This window comes from Medicago sativa, chromosome 2 (assembly GCF_051527215.1).
Source record: "Medicago sativa cultivar Bolivia chromosome 2, Bolivia_mono, whole genome shotgun sequence".
Classification (NCBI taxonomy): domain Eukaryota; kingdom Viridiplantae; phylum Streptophyta; class Magnoliopsida; order Fabales; family Fabaceae; genus Medicago; species Medicago sativa.
The window spans coordinates 67,672,561-67,694,294 of record NC_140750.1 but is presented as its reverse complement, the minus strand read 5'-3'; the positions used below and the strand labels follow the sequence as shown (position 1 = coordinate 67,694,294).

Below are 21,734 nucleotides of genomic sequence, written 5' to 3'. Positions count from 1 at the left end.
TCACTCAGATATTTAAGATTCGACAATTGTTATAATGAGAGAAGAGAGGAGTCGTCTATCTCCATTGGATCCAATTTAATGGTTGCGGAATGCTATTTGGTGTGATGAACATTTTTTCTGCAGATCAAATTCCGCTGTCAGTAACCACTTCCACTCCTAATCGAGGTACAACAATACCACACAATCTGTGAAGCCCGGATACGATACTGCACCGATACGTCGATACGGAAAAATTTCAAAAATCAAGATACGATACGGCTGGGATACGTTAATAAAAAACTTATATAATTAAATGTACAATATAATTATAACCATTTTTTTAATATGCAGATATATTAACAAACAAAAGAAATCAGTCATAGGCTCGTAGCACATAAATATAAATAATATTGACGATTAAAGAGTGATGATTAGTCAATTACATAAACAATATATCTCAAAAAGAGCACCATCACTGCTATATTATATTCAAAATGAACATTGTTAGTGTTATACTATATCTATCAAAAAAGGAAGCACTATATCCAAAAAAAAGAACACATTAGTACTCAAGAGTTAAGTTATTTTAGTTAACATTAAGTGGAAAATATCGGCGCAGGTATCAGTGCAGGCTAATTATCGGATACTCTCCTGATACGTATCGGGAAGTATCGGATAATTATTTTTAAAAAAAATAAAATTTAATCTTTGGATACTCTTCTGATACGTATCAGGAAGTATCGGGCAGGTATCGGTGCAGGATACGCAGGGGATACGATATGTCATCCATTTTGAAATATCAGGGTTCACAGCACACAATCCAACTCAAGAAGCAACTTTCACTGCAGCTATCAGTAAGCAGCTAAATCATTGCAACTATCACTGGAATTTACTAACAAACTTTTAGCAGCTAAATCATTTTAGATTTAGAGAAAGAATAACAAGGCTTAATTGAAAATAGAGAAAATAATTACAAGGCTTAATAGGTCCGTCAAAAAATAGTTTTTGGTGTAGATGGTACATTATATTGTATCAAAATTAGCATTTAGTTTAACTTTTAATCCTCTCTCACATTCATTCTTCTAATAGAAGTTGATTTTTAAAAAGAGAGTGGGCTAGAGAGCATAAGTATACAAGAAGAAGTTTAAGCATAATACAATATTATGGTTTGAGAGTCTACTTCAACAAACAAGGAAAAAAGTTAGCTTTGAAACAAACTTGAGTTCAAGCAACAATCTCTAAAGTTTAGGAATGATAGTGAGGTTTCTAAAATCTGTAATGAAGATCATGAGGAAGAAGATGTAAATGGAAAGAAGATTTTTTTTCAACAAAGTAAATGGAAAGGAATAAGAGAGGGATAAAGAGAGAGAGAGGGAAATGGTAGATTTTTTATTTTTTTAAAAGTGATTTTTAATTTAAAAGTGATTTTTAAAGGTAGTTAAACGATCACCTCATATCCTCTAAAAGAAAAAAAATTGAAGGACGATTTCTATGGATGCTCTTCGATTTTAAGAACGCTCTTGCTATATCACAACTTTTATAGACAAAATTGATAGGTCATTACAATTTTGAAGATAAAATTAGTGATTTATTTGTTCACTTTTTAACATAGTGCCTTTGAATGAGATGATTTTTTGACGTAATGTAATTTTAGAGGTCAGTTCAAATTCTTCTGTGTAAATTCTATTGGTTTGAATGATTTTCAAAATGAAGAGATTTTATAAATTGACCCAATATAATGAATTGATACAAGTGGTAAGAGATTTAAATCCCTTAAACAAATGGTCTAGGGTTCAATCTTTGTCTTGTGTATTGAGAAAAATTGGTTGAAAGAAAAATTGGCCTTGTGTGTCCAACATGTTCCTCAAAAATGATTAGTAATCGTAAAACGGCGATGAAAACTTTATATCTATACTATGGTTTTTTTCTCTTTGAAATAAAAAATTCATTATATTATTTAAAAATGACAAATAAATAGCAAAAAAGTTTCTAAAGCGACACTTTTTTTTTGGGTAAAGTTTCTAAAGCGACACTTTTTTTTTGGGTAGTGGCCGGGGTTTGAACCCCAGACCTTGCATGGTAAAGTTTCTAAAGCGACACTTTTTTTTTTGTAGTGGCCGGGGTTTGAACCCCGGACCTTGCATATATTATGTATTGTCCAAACCAACTGAGTTAAGCTCACGAGTACTTCTAAAGCGACACTAATATTAAATAGAATGATCTTTCTTTCATATAATAAAATTAAATAGAATGAAGAACCTTTTTTACCTAAAAAAAAAAAAACCATTTTCAACATACAATTTTCCTGCGATCCATTTTTTGAATGGATAGACGAAATGACAATGGTCAGTTTGAACCCCACTTATAATGCATCTAACCTAACAATTTCCGTATTTTAATCTTTCGAGCTAACACTTGTAGACCACGATCCAATTTATTCTATGACCAAAAATAATACTTAAATTAGTCATTTTTATTTTTATATTAGGACAAATTAATATTTGACTCCTAAACTAATTTGTTCTTAGTTAAAAAAATTAATTGTTTTCCTCAAAAAATAATTAATTGTTTATGGCACTAGGGTTCTGACTTCTTTAAATCAGTTCCTCCGGGGGGATTTCCACCGCCGTTCAGCCCTGGTGGCTACTGCTTGACCATCGCTGCAGCAAGCTTCATGTATTTCAACTGAATACTGAATGCATCATCTATAATTAAAACCTTGTAAGTTTGTTTTCTTTTTTTCCCCTCATGAAATAACTAATCAAAGTGAACTAATCTTATTTGATTTTATTAAGACTTTGTGTTTCGCTTTTCGATATTAGAATGAACTAATTGTTGAGAGAAACAAAAAGAAAACTTAAAAACCAAATTAAGAGAAAATAACAAGGAAATGAAACTAGGAGAAAAATGAAGGGCTTAGTATTAGTAGAAGAAGGAGAAGAAAGAATAGAGCTTCCTCGAATGCAGGAGGAATTCCAGAATACGAGTCAATGAAGCATAGACGTAGACACGGATACCAGACACGACACGGACAAACGACACAAATAATAATGTAAGAAAATGACATTATTCAGTGTAATCATATGTGTGGGTGTCGGAACCGTGTTTGAACACCGAGACACACCTAATCTAAGGAGTGTCTATGCTTCATCGCGAATCATACATGGCCGAAAAGAAAAAATAAAATAGCTCACTTAAAATAATCAAAAGAGAAATGATATTTATACAACCATTTTTTTACAACTTTTGTGATAATTTTCTCTCTCTCACTCACATCATGTTTGTGATAATTTAATACAAGTGACAACATAGGTTTATTCTATGTGTTGTGTGATACTAGTACAGTAGTACTAGTATTAATTGTTTAGTGAATTTACCTGAATCTTTTTTAAGTGTGGTGTGAAGCTTTTATAATTTTTAGGAAAATATATTACATTGTTGTAATTTTTTTTTACTTTATTTAGTTGGATTTAAAGGATATGCACTGCCAAATCCTTTTTATTTTATTTGCTTTAGGTCATTCCCCAATTTTTTGTTAAAGGATATCCACTATCAGTTTGTTTTACACTGACATCTTATAAACATCCACTATTTTACCACGTCCTTTGTACGGGTATTTTGATTTGAAATTCGTAGTATGACATGGAAATATGGTGATCTCTCATTTGATGAAAGTGTAAAACTATTTTACACTGATAATGCATGCTCGACTACCCATTAAAATCTTTTTGATATATATTTGTTCATGCGTTTAAACAGGTAACTTGCCGGTTCATTGAGTTACTCATTGGTTTGACCAGTGACAATATATTGAATGAGTCGATGGTCAATCCAAGTATGTTGACATTGGTTTTGATTTTATTTCAGCTTCCGCCTCCTTTCGCTACCACCTGAAAGTGACCTTCAAGTTCCGCGTCATCATTCTTCATCTGTAGGTGGCTGTAGTCTACCATCACTCAAGCTACCATTGTTGACAGCCCATGATTCAACCATAAAAATTGGACAGCCCCTGCTCCTCAAAACCTTAATTGAGTACATGTGCTTTCAGGGAAGTGCCCTATATTCGAGGTAGAATCAAAACTCTTTAATTTGTATTTTTCATTTTGGTTGAGATTAATATTCTACCTTTGAATGAATTGAACCAATGAGCATGTAATATAGTTTACTCCCCCTCCTTATTTCATTTTTTTTTTTGCAAAAGAAAAAAAAACTCAGATAGTGAAAGCCTCAAAGTCATGTCATTGCGCATGTTAAGAATGGTATGTTTGCAAATATATAGAGCTTTACAATGCATCTAATTGTTTTTATAGGAACTTGCTGTAACAATGGACTCCAATTCCGTTGATACGTTTGATAGACGTAAACATAAGCTTTCTAAGAGGCGAAAATCCAGCAAGGGTCAAGACTTGATAAGCAACCTACCTGACCACATCATTAGTTGCATTCTTGCTTTTCTTCCTACTAAAGATGCAGTTTCTACCAGTGTTTTATCAAAGAGGTGGATATACCTATGGACATTTCTCACAAAACTACATTTTGATGACAAAGGGTATTGTTCTTCCAACGAGATAAGAAAAACATGCTTTGTAGACTTTGTAGATAGGGTACTGCTTCTACTGAATAGCGCACACATCCGAAGTTTTTCTCTTAAAATGTCAGAGGAGTATGACTCTTCTTATACTAACAAGAGGATATCTGTGGCTATAAATCTGAGAGTCAGAAAGCTTTGTCTCTATTTGCAGAATGACCTCGCAGTTTCGTCTGATCCTCTTTTAAAATACCAGTCTTTAGAGGAATTGGTGTTGAGTCGGTGTGCCATCACACTTTCTACCTTTTTGTTTGTCTTTCATCCCTTACGGTTCTGAACTTGTGTTGCATCATAATTAGTTGCGGCTCTTCTAATGACTCCAAAATGTTGACACTTAATTTCCCAGTTCTTAGAAAGTTTGTGACATTTGGTTGCATTTGGTCAGGTGTGAAGAGTGTCACTTTACAAGTACCTCTGCTTGAAGTAGTTTCAATAAGCTATCATCCCTTCTATCGCACGTCGCATGCTGAAATTAAGTTTCATGCTTCGCGCATTGCAACATTTTGTTATTATGGTTATATGTCAGATACAATTTTGTTAGAGGCACGTAGTGTAGCATCTGCTGATATTACTCTATATAATAATAAGAAGAAGAGTGCGCAAGAAATTGGGATTTTTGTTTTTAAACTTCTCAGTATTAATCCAGAATGTCTAAAGCTGTGTGCATGGTTGCATTTTGCAGGTATGTTTTTTTTACTTTTCTTGCTTCACTATGTGCATGATTGCATTTCGCAGGCATATTTTCAATGCATATATTGACAAGTATTTCTACCTTCCGATATTGAAGTCAATGTAAATAATTACCAAAGTTAAGTGTGATTTGTAATTTTTGTCTCGACATAATGAATGAGTGAGCAAAATTAAAAATGTGGACGTTTCAAAAGTTGTGTTATTTGTGTGATAGATAAAGGTCTATGTCATTTGAAACATTGAGCATGAGTTTGATCATTTTACAGTTCAGAATTGTGTAATTTTTCATTAAATTTATCTTATGGACATAGTTTAGATATATTGTCCTAACAGCAACAATTATACTACAATTTTTTGTAGTTAGTCATGTTTGCAGGAGGGAAACATTCTTTTGCAGATATTCCTCCATTTGAAATGTTAAGACATTTGGAACTAAGCTTTGTTGGCTGCGAATATATGTTAAGCATACTCCTAAAGTCACCCTGCCTGGAGACTCTAATTTTAGAGGTTTGTCGCTGACAATTTCTCTATTTGTGTAGACTTTAGTGATTATCCTTAATTGTTTGTGTATTTTCATCGAATTTTATTTGGACGTTGCTAAACAATTCATCCAGTTTTTTTGTAGGTTTCCAAACGATAAAAATCTTTTATTTTTCTGGTCTCCAAGAGAAGTATCATGAAGGAATGCTGCTGAGCCTAGAAACTGTGCCTCTTTGTTTGGTATTATTGAAAGATAATAGGTTAATACTTTGATGATTTATTCCTAAGCCAAAGGCTGGTTTTTATAGAGAGAATACAATTAATGTTCTCTTAGACTAGCCTAGAAAATTGTTACATTGGAAAAATGACAATGGAATTCTCTAGACTTGACTAGAAAATAATATCATAGGGAACAATAACATAGGAAAAATCAATTCCTGATGTATTTTCCAACACCCCCCCTCAAGTTGGTGCATAGATATCTATCATGCCCAACTTGTCTATCAAATGCTCAAAGGTGGGTCTTGCCAAGCTTTTGGTCAAGATATCTGCAGTTTGTTGACTCGAAGTAACAAAAGGTAGACATATTATTCCAGCATCTAACTTCTCCTTTATAAAATGTCGATCAATCTCAATATGCTTGGTTCTGTCATGTTGAACTGGGTTATGAGCTATGCAAATAGCAGCTTTACTGTCAGAGTATAACTTTAATGGAAGCTCAATTTTCATCTTAAGTTCTTCTAGGACTCTATGGATCCATAATCCTTCACAAATACCTTGAGCCATAGCTCTAAACTCAGCTTCTGCACTACTTCTTGCTACAACTCCTTGTTTCTTGCTTCTCCATGTCACAAGATTACCCCAAACATAGGTACAATATCCCGAGGTTGATCTTCTGTCTGTGACTGAACCTGCCCAATCAGCATCGGTGAAGATAGACACATTTCTTTCACTAGTCTTCTTAAAAAATAAGCCTTTTCCGGGATTTCCCTTCAAATATCTCAGTATCCTATAGACTGCCTCAAGATGTTCCTCGAAAGGAGAATGCATGAACTGACTTACTACACTAACTGAGAAAGCAATATCAGGTCTGGTGTGTGACAAATAAATCAATTTCCCAACCAATCTCTGGTATCTTCCAGTATCAACCGAAACACTACCTTCTCCCCAAAGTTTAACATTAGGATCCATAGGGGTATCTGCTGGACGACATCCACTCATTCCTGTTTCTTTTAATAAGTCTAAAATGTATTTTTGTTGTGAAACCACAATACCCTTCTTTGATCGAGCAACCTCCATACCAAGAAAATATCTCATGGATCCCAAGTCCTTGATTTCAAAGTCTGCTGCTAATTTCTCTTTTACTTTTGCCATTTCTACTGTATCATCTCCAGTAAGGACAATATCATCAACATAAACAATTAGGACAACGATTTTTCCATCGCGGGAGAACTTTGTGAACAAGGTATGGTCAGCCTGTCCTTGAATGTACCCTTGTCTCTTCATGGATTGAGTGAATTTTTCAAACCAAGCTCTTGGAGACTGCTTTAATCCATACAAAGACTTATTTAGTTTGCATACATTTGATCCAAATTTGTTTTCAAAACCAGGAGGAATGTCCATATATACCTCTTCTTCTAGATTGCCATTGAGAAAGGCATTCTTAACATCTAACTGATGTAGAGGCCAATCCAGATTAGCAGCAAGAGACAAGAGAATTCTAACAGTGTTCAATTTTGCAACAGGAGCAAATGTCTCAGAGTAGTCTATACCATAGGTTTGAGTAAATCCCTTAGCCACCAAGCGAACCTTGTACCTTTCAATTGACCCATCTGAATTATACTTCACAGTGAACATCCATTTGCATCCAACCGTCTTCTTGCCATCTGGTAATGTCGTGACACTCCAGGTTTTGTTCTTTTCAAGAGCTTTCATCTCCTCAAATACAGCTTCCCTCCACTTTGGAATTTCTAGAGCAACCTGTACATTTTTTGGAATTTCTACCCTAGACAATTTTGAGGTGAAGGCAGACAAGGATGGAGACAAATTTGAATATGATATAAAATTGGACATAGGGTGTTTAGTGCAAGATCTAACAGGTTTTCTAATGGCAACATGATCATCTATATCAGGATACAAAATATGACTCTCAGAAACAGAGATATACTTACCTTTCCTTTTCTTAGGAGGTTGATTATTCCCCGGTTCAGATTCATGACAGTGTTGAGATGTGGACTCATCCCTTTCTTTGTGGTGCTTTTTCACAAAAACCTCCCCTTTCCAAATCCCATTTCCTAGTTCAAATATGTTCTCTTTAAGTGACTCATTATTTTGTGGCATTTCAATTAGATCATCATTATCAAGTGCTTCAAGATTCTCATTGTTTTCTACATGAGAAAATGTAGGCTCGGATTCACCAAGTTCCTTACTCATAACAGGAGTAGGATCAGATAAAGAATCATGTCCATTTTCTATTGGTGCAGAAGTATAAGTCTTAGAACTTTGTGATATAGGCAAAGACAAATTATTTGAAAAACTCATGTCCTCATCTTGAAACGAGTCTTCCTTTATATCCCCCCCTTGAAGATGAGTGTCATCAAAAAAAGGTTTATTTTCAAAGAATGTAACGTCCATAGTGACAAACATTTTCTTGTTTTTTGGATCAAAACATTTATATCCCTTTTGGGTTGGAGAGTATCCAACAAAAACACATTTTATAGCATGTGGTTCAAGTTTTCCAACATTTTTATGTTCATGAACAAAGGCTGTGCAACCAAAGATTTTTAATATCAAATCAGTTGAAACACGAGTACTAGGAAAACATTCTTTGAAAGTATTAATTGGGGTTTGAAAGTTGAGAACTTTGGAAGGCATTCTATTAATTAAATATGCAGCTGTTAAAACAGCTTCGCCCCACAAGTAGTTTGGTACTTTACTTGAGAAAAGTAAGGCTCTAGCAACCTCCAATAAATGCCTATTTTTTCTTTCAGCAACTCCATTTTGTTGAGGAGTATTGGGACATGAACTTTGATGTACAATCCCATTTTTAAGAAAAAAATCATCCAAAATAGTGTTAAAATATTCTTTGCCATTATCATTTCTAAAGACTTTAATATTTGTTTGGAATTGGTTTTGCACCATTGTAATAAAATCCTTTACAAACATCGGATTTCCCCTTTAACAAGTACACCCAACATACTCTGGAATGGTCATCTATAAATGTGATAAACCATTTTTTGAGAGAAAGTGTACTTGTGCGGTTAGGGCCCCAAACATCACTGTAAATAATAGAAAAAGGTTTTGATGGTTTATAAGGCTGTATTGGAAATTGGGAACGATGATGCTTTGCAAATTCACATGCTTCACATTTAAACAAAGAAAAGTTCTTATTATGAAATAATTTAGGAAACAATTGTTTTAAGTAACGAAAACTAGGATGACCTAATCGTAAATGCCACAACATAACGTCGTCATCATTATTATTCAAAACAAGAAAAGATTCAAAGCAAGAACTTATTGGTTTTGAAGGTAGTTGTGATGCAGATCCAACGTCAAGGTAGTAGAGTCCTCCACTCTTCTTAGCATTGCCAATAATCTTCCCCGAGTTCAAATCCTGAAAGACATAGTGAGATCGGAAAAAATTTGTTTGACAATTTGTATCTTCGGCTAATTTACTGACAGACAGTAAATTACATGATAATTTTGGAACATGAAGAACATTTTCAAGAGATAACTCTAGAGACAACACAACTGACCCTTTACCTGCAACGGCTGAAAAAGAGCCATCTGCAATTTTTATTTTTTAATTACCTGCACATGGACTATATGAAGAAAACAAAGTGGACTCACCTGTCATCTGATCAGAGGCACCTGAATCTACTATCCAAGCATGACTAGGACTGACACTAAGAAAAGCAGAATTACCTTTTGTTGTTATATAGCAAGAAAGAGTTGGAGACTTGAGGAGTTTGTACAACTTGTCTAGTTGTTCCGTAGTGAGTTGAAGCTGAGTTGAAGAGGATTGTTGCGCTTGATCAGAATTACTAGCCTGAAATGCACAATCACCTTTCTTCTTCCAGTTAGGAGGTTTGCCTTTGAGCTTCCAACAATTTTCACGCGTATGCCATTCAAGTTTACAGTAATCACACCAAGGATTGTTTAACATTTTATCATGAATAACCTCTGCCATCTTTAAAAGAAGAGAGAAACAAACAGCCACCAAAGTCAAATTGCTGGAACACTATAATCAACAGTGTGAACCAAAGAAAACTAAAAAACCAAGTGTCTCCAATCTGAATTTTGACCGCTCAAATAGAAAAGGAAAGCGCCGACGAAGAAACTGATGTAATACGATGAGAAACGGCAGTCTGGAAGGCGGTGCGTGGTAGGCACGCGTCGGCAACGTTGCTGCGAGTAAGCCTCACACGCCGGTATAGAAGAAGTGCATGGAGGCGCGTGTAGCAGTGAACGGCGGCGGGATTTTCGGCGTTTGACTCAGTTTTTTTTTTGTTCTGGTTCTGATGGTCTGGCCAGTTATTAGCATAGGATGGTGATCGGACACACAGTGGTGATATACTTGGTAATAGAGGTACAACACAAGTACCTATAATTACAGTGGCTTAATCAGAGTTTTTTTTTTTTTTTTACGCGGAAGAGAGACCCCCAAACACCGGGAGCTCTGATGCCATATTGAAAGATAATAGGTTAATACTTTGATGATGTTATGAATATTATAAGTGGATGTCCATATAGCAAATAGGTTAATGGACCATACTACTAGACTATTGGGCTTGGTTCATATGCTACTCTATTTCCCTATAAATAGAGCTCATTGTAACATTCAGAAAAACATCAATGAATAAGAATACTTCTCTCTATTCTCTCTTCTTCTCCTTCTCTCTATTATTGTTTCTATTTACTTAGTTTTATAACACGTTATCAGCACGCTCTAATCAACTAAGAAGGTACATAACTCTTCTTAATCTATTATAGTAGATTGTAATTTTGTATCGATGATTATAGGCTATTGTTGTAATTCCATCAATTTGGAATCAATGCCTTATAGATACACTTTATCGTTATTATGCAAATTATATACTGTTTGTTTATTTTTAATTAAAAATTCAAGCATCCCTGAAGGATTGCATAAAAGATTGATCAAATCTATAATATAGTTCCTGAAGAACTATATTCAGAAAGGAACACATCCTTGAAGGATTGTTTAAAAACTCGAATTATTTTCTAATGAATTCCTGATGAATTCAAAGGTTTTGCATCCCTGAAGGATTGCTTAAAAACTCAAATTGTTTTCCAATGAATTCCTGATGAATTCAAAGATGTTGCATCCCTGAAGGATTGCTTAAAAACACAATTTTTTTTACTGAATTCCTAATGAATTCAACAAAGATGCATCCCTGAAGGATTGTACAAATGAATTAATTAGAGTTATTATATATTTTTGATCAAGATTTAATTTATTATATAGTTCCGAAAGAACTCACAAAGAATTCAAGAAGTATTTTAATATCCCTGAAGGATTGCAAAAGTAGCACAATTTTCATTATTTTTATCGTAAATTTGCTCTGTTTTAGTATGATCATCTTTAGTGTATATTTTAATCACTTGATGAATAATATCTTAATGTGCAAGAGTAGTAACTGTATTTTTTTCTTTAATGTGAATTTTATTGTATTTTAATATTGTAATCATTAGTATTTTAATATTCACGAATAATTACCATATTAAAATGTTATGTCATTATGGTTGCATTAAATCATTATTATGTGAATTGTTTTATGTTACTGTGATTATTTATTCTATACTCTTTTTTGAAGAATTCAAAAGTGTTAATCTCTAAAGGATTGCTTAGAGAATTGATTTCATTGTTTAAATATATTGCATAGTTCTTGAAGAACTTAAAAACTTGGTTTTATTTTCTATGAATTCATGAAGAATTCGGTAATGATACATCCTAGAAGGATCCTACAATTAACTGATTGGATCGGTTATATAGTTCTTGAAGAACTTAAAAACCAAATTTTATATGAATTTCACAAGAATTCAAAAGTCTAGAGTTTATTCTCTATGAGTTTCAGAAGAACTCAAAAGTCTCAAATTTTGTTTAAATATGTTGGTTTCTGAAAATTTAAAAGGCAAATTTTTATTTTCAATGAATTCTTGAAAAATTCAATAGTGATGCATCCTTGAAGGATTACTTGAAGAATAATTTTCAAAGATTATTGGTTATGAACATCTGTGATATAGTTCTTGAAGAACTAAAATAAACATATTATTGAAAGCATCCCTGAAGGACTACTTAAGGAATGAATTATCTCAATCATTGTTCATGAAGATTTGTGGCACAGTTCCTGAAGAACTAATGCTTTAATAAACACCCTTATGGGCCGTAAAAAACGGTGATTTTTCTTGGTCACCGTTTATGTAAATTTGATGTTGAGTTCTTGAAGAACTACACATTTAAATCATAACATAACACAAATTTATAAGATCTATTTTATCATGAAAAAAAGGAGGAAAATATGAGACAATAGATGTTTTTATACCACTCGAATATGCTCCTGAAGTAGCAAAATGAGTGAATATCTTGAAGAATATTTTTGAAAGGTTACTCACATTTGTAATTGAATAATGAGTGGTTTTTGATCAAAATAGTGAAAAGTCACATTGAATGTCATTCCCAGAAGTGAATGGTTCATACTATTTGTTTTATATAACTAATATCATGGTTATGGTAATTGATTTACTAAAGATTAGTATTGATATGATACATGCCAAGGTCATACAATTCCTTTAGTATGAACTTAGATTAGATAGAAAATTACTATTTGATCAAAGATTTTCTTGATACGATCATATTTCTATTATATGGATTGAATCTGGCAAGATTGTTTTCTTATTGCATTATCAAAGTTTGGTTATGATTTTCTTCTTTCTTATACTTCTAGATGGCTTGTATTACAAGGTAAGCACACATTTTTCTCTACATAATTCTTGAAAATATATTCTATGAATTATCGTTCTCTTATTTACTTCTAAATCCTTCAAGATTATTATCTCATAAACAATACATGTTAGATATGTATATTTTCTTATGAAATACATTTATTTGATCTTGATCTCACATGTAATTTACATTGTGGAGATATCAAACTTGAAAAGGATATTTTATTGACAATTTGTGTTGCCTAAATATTACCTTGAAAGAAAAGCTTTATGATTTATAAACTTTTACTTCTTCGAGAAATTTCGTGTTTAGTTTATTTTATAATTGATAAAATGATGGTTATGCAAAAGATAAATCAAGTTTTTAAGAATATTCCTTATATAATTTTATTTGGGTAGAATTTTGTTGTTGTTTATTATTATTGTTTCAAATTGATAAAAACAAATGAAGCGAATATTATTGTAAACCAGAAGTTTACAAATCATCTTTCAAATGGTAATTCTTAAAAAATATATAACAATTCCAGAAGAATTGCTCAAAATTGTTTTTCTTGATTATTTGTGATATAATTCCCGAAGAACTACAAGATTACTCGAAGCTCCTGAAGAGCTAATGTATTGTTACATAAAGTAACCAAGTTACACGTTGAGATTGCATTCTAATTAATATGATTTTATTGAGTTATAAAATATCCATCCAAATGGATATCATATTGAAAAATATATGTTACATATCTCTATTACGAGATATACTCTGGTGAAAATAAGTGTAATGGAAAAGTGATGTTGTCTATGATTTGTAATACGCTTATATTAGTGCAATGGAAGCACATATTATGTAAACCAGAAGTTTACATATTATATTAAGTTTGTCGTTGGCAAGACCGGTTGGGTTATCCCGGATTCATTATGATGCGAAAATAGTTAAATTTTAATGGATTTGTGTTGAAGAACCAGAAGATTCTTTAATAAAAAAAAATGTGTCTTAATTTTTTTTTCAAGAAGTAGAAAACTTGATAATTTTAGTCTTTCAATATATGTAAATGCATATAAGGTTTGTGAATCAATACACCGAAAGTGTGGATCAACTAAAAGACATGTATGATTATTCTTAACTCACAAACGAGAAGTTTGTGAGATTGTTCTGTCAACAAATTTGACAAAGAGTTTATTTTCTGAATTTTTCAGAAAGCATTTGATAAGTATCATTTGTCAATCGAAATTGATATTGAACAAGTGCTAGCATATGCTCGTAAAAATGGACTTGAAGATCCATTCTTTAGACGTCTAAAGTTAATTGTGTAAATGATACTTATGAGAGAATAACTTCTAAATTCTACTTTGGGAAAATGTATTCTTGTATGTTAAGATATTGTTTTGCATCAAGCCAACAAGTAGCTACATGTAAGCCCTCCCCTTAATTTATAATTTATTTGAGGTCAACAACTTATTATTCTCATCTAAGTAAATTTTTGGATGTGTTGTGTATAGCACAATTGCTCCAATATAATGCACTTAGATAGATCTTGAAAGAATATTGGGAAAATATATCGATATGAATCTTCATCTATTATAAATTATATTGAGCCGACTTGTTTACAGCGCAGTAGACTGATTATCAATTGATGAATTAGTTTTCCCAATATTAGGGGGAGAGAATAAGCAGCTGAAAAATGTGAACCTGAAGTTCAAATAAATTATTTGAAAAGAAATATCATTGTCTCTTCTTGATCCTCAAGATATAACTCATTTGTAAAGTTAAGAAATTAAAATAGCAGCTGCTAATACTCCAAACAAAATAGATGTCCCAGTCGGATAATATAATATTGCAAATGAGTGTCAACCAAGCATGAAGTGTGGTAGACCAATCGGTTCCAAATATAAAAATCCTCGAACAATAAAAGGAGTTAAAAAGAAAGATAACCCAAATGAGGATGTGGAAACTCTAAAAGAGTCGTTTGACAAAATTGAATTTTAAGTTCCAGAAGAATTGATGAGGTACCTGAAATTTATGAAATATTGATAAATTATGTCATTAATGAAAGATCTCAATGGAATGAGATGGAACCAAAATGAAGTCAACATTGACGTGTTTTTGTATATAACATAGCGCTATATGTGATAATTAATGATGAGGATCATGAGTTAAAGTTTATTAAAGATTATAGATAAAGAAAATATCTGCAAATGGAAAGAGACAATTTCAGTGAAATCAAACTCGCATTGTAAAGCTAAACTTTTTGAACTTGTAATCCGCACACTTGAAGATGTGAAGTTAATTGGATATGTATGATGTTTCGCGCGAAAGAGAATTATATTTGTAAAATACATATAGAGTTTGATATATTCACCAGAAGTGAATGGTAAATGTCTACATTTTATTTTCAAGAGACATATTCACCTGAAGTGAATTCAAGAACTTATTATTGTTTGGTTAAGTTTAGTAGCACATTAAAGGCTCAATTTTTATGAAAGATATGTTACAATGTATTTGTATGGCTCACTTGAAATCGATGATTATATTAAACTCCATGAAGGAGCTAATTTTCATGAGACATTGATGAAATGACATCATATGTCCATGCTAAACATTTGTAAATTAATTTGTTATAATCATTTTTAATGATGATGGTATAAATATTATTGAACTCCTGAAGAGATTCTAACATCTATCGATGATAGAAATATTTGAAAATTGAAATTAAATATATTGCATGCGCAAAATTTGTTTGGATTGGCATATTTATTATGAGATTTTGTGCATCAAGAAACGTATATAGCACTTGTATTTGATATGGACAAATCTAGTTGATTGTGTACTAAAATGATTATGATGTCACTTGATGTTAGTATAGATCATGTCCTCAAGAAAATGATAAACAACTTGAATTGGTCCTGAAGTACCATATCTTAGTTCAAACGAGGACATTAATATATTTTGTTAATTATATGTATTGTGGTATTTTGTTTTTATCAATACAGATATCAGAACAAAGTCAAGCATACATTTTGTATCTTAGAGAAACAACATAATCAAGGAAGTGAAGAATGATCTTCAATTACGGATGATGATTTTACAAATACAAGAAGCTTGTAGATTTCTTAAAGGTTCTCTTGCAACAAATCAATATGAAGAAACTTCTCAAGTACTACTAATTCGAAGAAGACTATGAAGATAATCAGATCTTTCAACAAAGTCGTTGCAAGCAAAACTTTTGAGAAACTAGAACATATATTATTTGACTTTCTTCATCTCATATATGATTGTCTTTATGAGGGGGAGACATAAATGTGTTCTGCACTCTTTTTCCCTTAACCATGGTTTTATCCCATTGGGTTTTCCTGATAAGGTTTTTAACGAGACAGATTATCACACATAAGGGATATTGTACTCTTTTTCCTCCACTAGATATTTTTTTCCCACTGGGTTTTTCTCTAGTAAGGTTTTAATGAGGCATATCCTCGATGGACATCCAAGGGGGAGTGTTATGAATATTATAAGTGGATGTCCATATAGCAAATAGGTTAATGGACCATACTACTAGACTATTGGGCTTGGTTCATATGCTACTCTATTTCCCTATAAATAGAGCTCATTGTAACATTCAGAAAAACATCAATGAATAAGAATACTTCTCTCTATTCTCTCTTCTTCTCCTTCTCTCTATTATTGTTTCTATTTACTTAGTTTTATAACAGATGATTTATTTCTCAGCCAAAGGTTGGTTTTTATAGAGAGAATACAATTAATGTTCACTTAGACTAGCCTAGAAAATTGTTACATTGGAAAAATGACAATGAAATTCTCTAGACTTGACTAGAAAATAATATCATAGGGAACAATAACATAGGAAAATCAATTACTGATGTACACCCTCCGGTCATTATTATAAGCAAAAAACAACGTTCTAGGTTCATTCATTAAATGATGTATGTAGTCTTTATTATAGACCACATACATCATTTAATGAATGAAAGTATAATGTTGATTTTTGCTTATAATAGTGATCGGAGGGTGTATTTTCCAATAGGTATCTACTCTTAAAGCGTTGAAGTTTGAAATTTTTGGTCGCTCCAAGTGTGGATTAAGTGTCGGCAAATTTTTCATAGAAAATGGTCAGGTATTGGAGAGAATCAGTATTCGTTGTGACTCCAGATTTCAAAAAGAGCTATTATCATTTAAGAAAAGTTCTAGCTCAGCAATTATAGAATTTTTATCTTAGTAAGATTTTAAAATGTAGGAATACCATTTTCTTTTTTGAAGTAAGAGGAATACAATGTTGGTTCATATTTTATTTAGAGAATATATGTAATTGCTACATGCAGTTTTATTAATCTAATTTTGCATATATTCCAATTATGTTCTAAGTTCTTACAACAGAACATGGAATTTTTTCAAGATATCTATTATCCTGGATAGTTGATAGTATGGCCATGGAGGAGATACAAACTCATGAAATGAGTCTTAGTTTCATAGTCGGTCCAAGGACAGAAGTTTGTGAAAAAATACTTTGTGAAGCCAATGAATTGTCAAATACCCTAATTACGGGGGATATATATATCCTCGGCTGTAAATATTTCCAATAGGGAAAGGCCTATTTTCATCCCTTGAAGATCCCACATAACTTTAATAGCGAAGGAAAATTTAATTGAAAGGTTCAATCACTAACTCTTGCGTATGGAAGAAATTTCAATCTTGTGTATCCAACCGGTTCTTCAGCGTATGATTCATTGCCTCTAAAGGATGGTGAAAACTTTTAACTATAATATGGTAAAAACTCTTTGCAAAAAACAATTTGAACATCACAATTTTCTCAAGATCCAATTTAATTTTTAACTAAAAATAATATCCAAATTAGTTATACAAAAGATAAATTTATGATTTATTATAAGCCTGTTTGGAATTGCGGTGGATCTCCCTCCCACCGCACATCTACAAGAAGCAACAATCTTGAGCTTCTTAAAATTCATGTTCAATATGCCTAGGGACGCGATATTATGTTGCTAAACACCAAAATACTAAAAACAGAAAGACAAATTTATCCTCAGTACAAAGATATCGGAGACGAAGTTGAGTATTATTTGTTTGTAGGCGATTAAATTGGTCCGATAGAAAAATTGTGATAGAGTAAAATTGAGTTTTGTTCTTTGAAGTTTTAGAACTTCCTACTAATATGTTAGGACGGTTCCCCTGACTCCACTGCAGCGCACAGTAGGGTTGACCCTGGTTGGTGCAAGCTTTAGTATTGCATCGTCCATTATTAAATCCACCTGTAAGTTTTTTCTTTCTCTCATGGAACCATTAATTTTATAGATTAGAACGAACCAATTGGGTATATTAATTGGTGGATTTATTTTGTTATGCAAATTGGGAATTTAATTTGCATTACTTTTTGTTCCTAATTGTTGAGATAAGACTCATGTTTATCTATGTTGTTAATCTCGGATAGCGGCATAAGATTTGGTTGCAATTCACGGCCGCCACCACGGCATCCCACAGTGGACACCTCCTCCACTCTGCGATACCGAGATCGCTCGCTAAAGCGGCGTGATTGACAACATAGGTTTATTCTGTGTGTTGTGTGCCACTAGTACTAGTATTGACTGTTTTCTGAATCTTTTTGTATTAGTATTACGGGTTGTAAAATAGTTATTAGTGCCATTTTTTTTGTGGTGGCTAGGATTTGAACCCCAAACATATGTATTGTCCCTACCAACTGAGCTAAGCTCACGAGGACAGTTATTACTATTAGTGCCATTTAGAATAATAAAGAAATTCTCCCATTCCCCAATTTTTTTTAAGGGCTGCACTGTCAGTTTTTTTTACACCTACATCTTATAAAAATCCACAATTTTGCGACATCACCCCCGACCTTTGTAAGGGTATTTTGATTTGAAATTGGTAGTATGATCTCTCATTGGATGTCGATGTAAAATCAGGCATACATTGTCAGTGGAAAATAGTTTATACCGACTTCCAATCACCATTAATTTTTAGAGATTTTCATTAATTTTTAAACAATGATATGTTTGCAAATATATAGAGCTTTACAATGTATCTAATTGTTTTCGTAGGAACTTGCTGTAAAAATGGCCTCCAGTTTCGTTGATGCGATTGGTAGACGTAAGCATAGGCTTTCTAAGAGGCAAAAATCCATCAAGGGTCAAGACTTGATAAGCATATCCTCTAAAAGAAGGAAAAAAATTGAGGGACGATTTCAATGGATGCTCTTCAAATTTAAGAACGTTCTTGCTATTTCGCAACTTTTGCATACAAAAATGATCGGTCATTACAATTTTGAGGATAAAATTAGTGATTTATTTGTTCACTTTTTAACCTAGTGTCTTTCGATGTGATGATTTTTTGATGTAATGTAATTTAAGAGGCCAGTTCAAATTCTTCTATGTAAATTTTATTAGTTTGAAGGAAAATTTGAAGGATTTTCAAAATGAAGAGATTTTATAAAGTATTTTGTCAACATTTACGCGTTGCTCTAATATAATGAATTGATCCAAGTTGTAAGAGATTTAATTCACTTAAGCAAATGGTTGAGGGTTCAATATCTGACTCTTGTGTATTGAGAAAAATTGGTTGAAAGAAAATTTGACCTTGTATACCCAACATGTTTCTCGAAAAAGATTAGTAATTGTAAAACAACGGTGAAAACTTTGTACTTATTCTATGATTTTTTCCCTTTGAAATTAAAAATTAATTATATTATTTAAAAAAATGACAAATAAATAGAAAGAAAAAAAGTTTCATTTTTTTGTGGTGTCCGGGATTTGAACCCCGGACCTTGAATATATTATGCATTGTCCTTACCAACTGAGTTATGCTCACGTGAACAGGAAAAAAAATCTAAAGCAACACTAATATTAAATAGAATGATCTTTCTTTAAAAAAATTAAATAGAACGAAGAACCAATTCCAACTTACTATTTTCTCGCAATCCATTTTCTTAATAGACAGACAAAATAACAATGGTCAGTTTGAACCTCAATCGTAACGCATTACGCATCTAACCTAACAATTTCCGTATTTTTATCTTTCAAGCTAACACTTGTAGACCACGCTCCAATTTATTCTACGACAAAAAATAATACTTAAATTAGTCATTTTCATTTTTACATTAGGACAAATTAGTAATCAAAGTTCGGCCCTAGTGGCTACTGCTTGACCATCGCTGTAGCAAGCTCCCATGATTAAAACTGTTAGTTTTTATCTCTCATGAAATAACTAATCAAAGTCGACTAATCTTATTTGATTTTATTAAGACACTGGGTTCATTTTTTGATTTTTTTTTTGATCAAGTAAATAAAACTATAAATCAGAAAAGGGCCTGAACCCTATACAGAATGAACTAATTGTTGAGAGAAGATTGAGGTGACACAGGTTCGAACTTCGAATCTGGGATTCCATTCAAAATGTCCCCACAATCACACCACTAGGTTATAACAACGGGATAATAAAAGAAAGGGAAATGTTAACTTGTGCCCTTGAGGCATAAGTTAAGGAACCAAAAATAGAAGTTTTTTCTTGAAAATTGTGCATTCAATGTCTTGAAAGTTTCAAAAGTTATCTTTTTAACTTAAAATTTATTACTTAATTCTATTTTAAGTTCCTTAACTTGTGCCCTTAGGGCACAAGTTAACATCACCCTAAAAGAAAACTTTACTCCTTGTACTTTAATTAATAAAAATCAAATTAAGAGAAAATAACAAGGAAAGGAAACTAGGAGAAAATTGAAGGGCTTAGTATTAGTAGAAGAAGGAGAAGAAAGAATAGAGCTTCCTCAAATACAGAAGGAAGTCCAAAATTTGAGTCAATGAAGCTCGGACATAGACACAGATACTGGACATAACACAAACACCTACACGTCGACACAAATAATAATTTGATAAACATAACACAAACACCTACACGTCGACACAAATAATAATTTGATAAAATGACATTATCCAGTGTAATCATAGGAGTCGGTGTTGGAACTGATGTGTGTCCGACACCGAGACACACCTAATCTGAGTAGTGTCTGTGCTTCATAGCAAGTCATACATACCAAAGAAGAAGAAATAAAATGGCTCACTTATGAATCTTGTAAATAGCAAGACCACCACACCCAGTCACATACATGTAACTGATTGTCATGAGAAAGAATACCGCACACCACCAAATTATCCTTTGTTGGTAACCTGTTTCAAAAGAGTCTCCAAGCCTAAATCGAAACCTTCAAGGGAACTTGCTTGTGCCAAATGAAGTCTATAGTAGCATCAGAGATCGCAGGCTCCTGGTTGGTAAGCATCTGATACACACCCCTGACCGAATAATCATCAATCGGATCGATCCGCCAAAGCCACATATCTGTAGAATCATGCTGCAAAGAAATATCGTGAAGTAAAATCCTACACTCCCCTAACAAATCCTCCTCCCAAGCCCATAATCTACGACGACGTTGCCAGGCCGCCCCACCATCCTCCCATCCTAGGTCACACATCTCCGCCGCCACCGTAGTCAACTTATTCACAGCTAAGTCAAAAAGGCCGTCTATACTACACGCAGGGGAGAACCTCCCAACCACGGATCCGTCCATGAAAAAAAGTATCCCCGCCACTACCAACCCTTCTCACAATATTCTCCTCAAACCACCCACCTCCAACCCCGTCTCTTCCATCACGAATTTTCACAACCTCCCTCCAACACAGAGAAATTGGTTGATAGAAAATTGTGATAGAGTAAAATTGAGTTTTGTTCTTTGAAGTTTTAGTACTTCCTACTAATATGTTAGGACGGTTCCCCTGACTCCACTCCAGCGCACAGTAGGGTTGACCCTGGTTGGTGCAAGCTTTAGTATTGCATCGTCCATTATTAAATCCACCTGTAAGTTTTTTCTTTCTCTCATGGAACCATTAATTTTATAGATTAGAATGAACCAATTGGGTATATTAATTGGTGGATTTATTTTGTTATGCAAATTGGGAATTTAATTTGCATTACTTTTTGTTCCTAATTGTTGAGATAAGACTCGTGTTTATT

The 21,734-nt window shown here is 32.9% G+C and overlaps 1 pseudogene; it reads left to right on the top strand.

Annotated features, from left to right (window-relative positions):
- The first annotated feature begins 4,304 nt into the window (after nucleotides 1–4,304).
- Nucleotides 4,305–17,013, top strand: LOC146949991 (F-box/FBD/LRR-repeat protein At3g14710-like; annotated as a pseudogene).
- The last annotated feature ends 4,721 nt before the right edge of the window (nucleotides 17,014–21,734 follow it).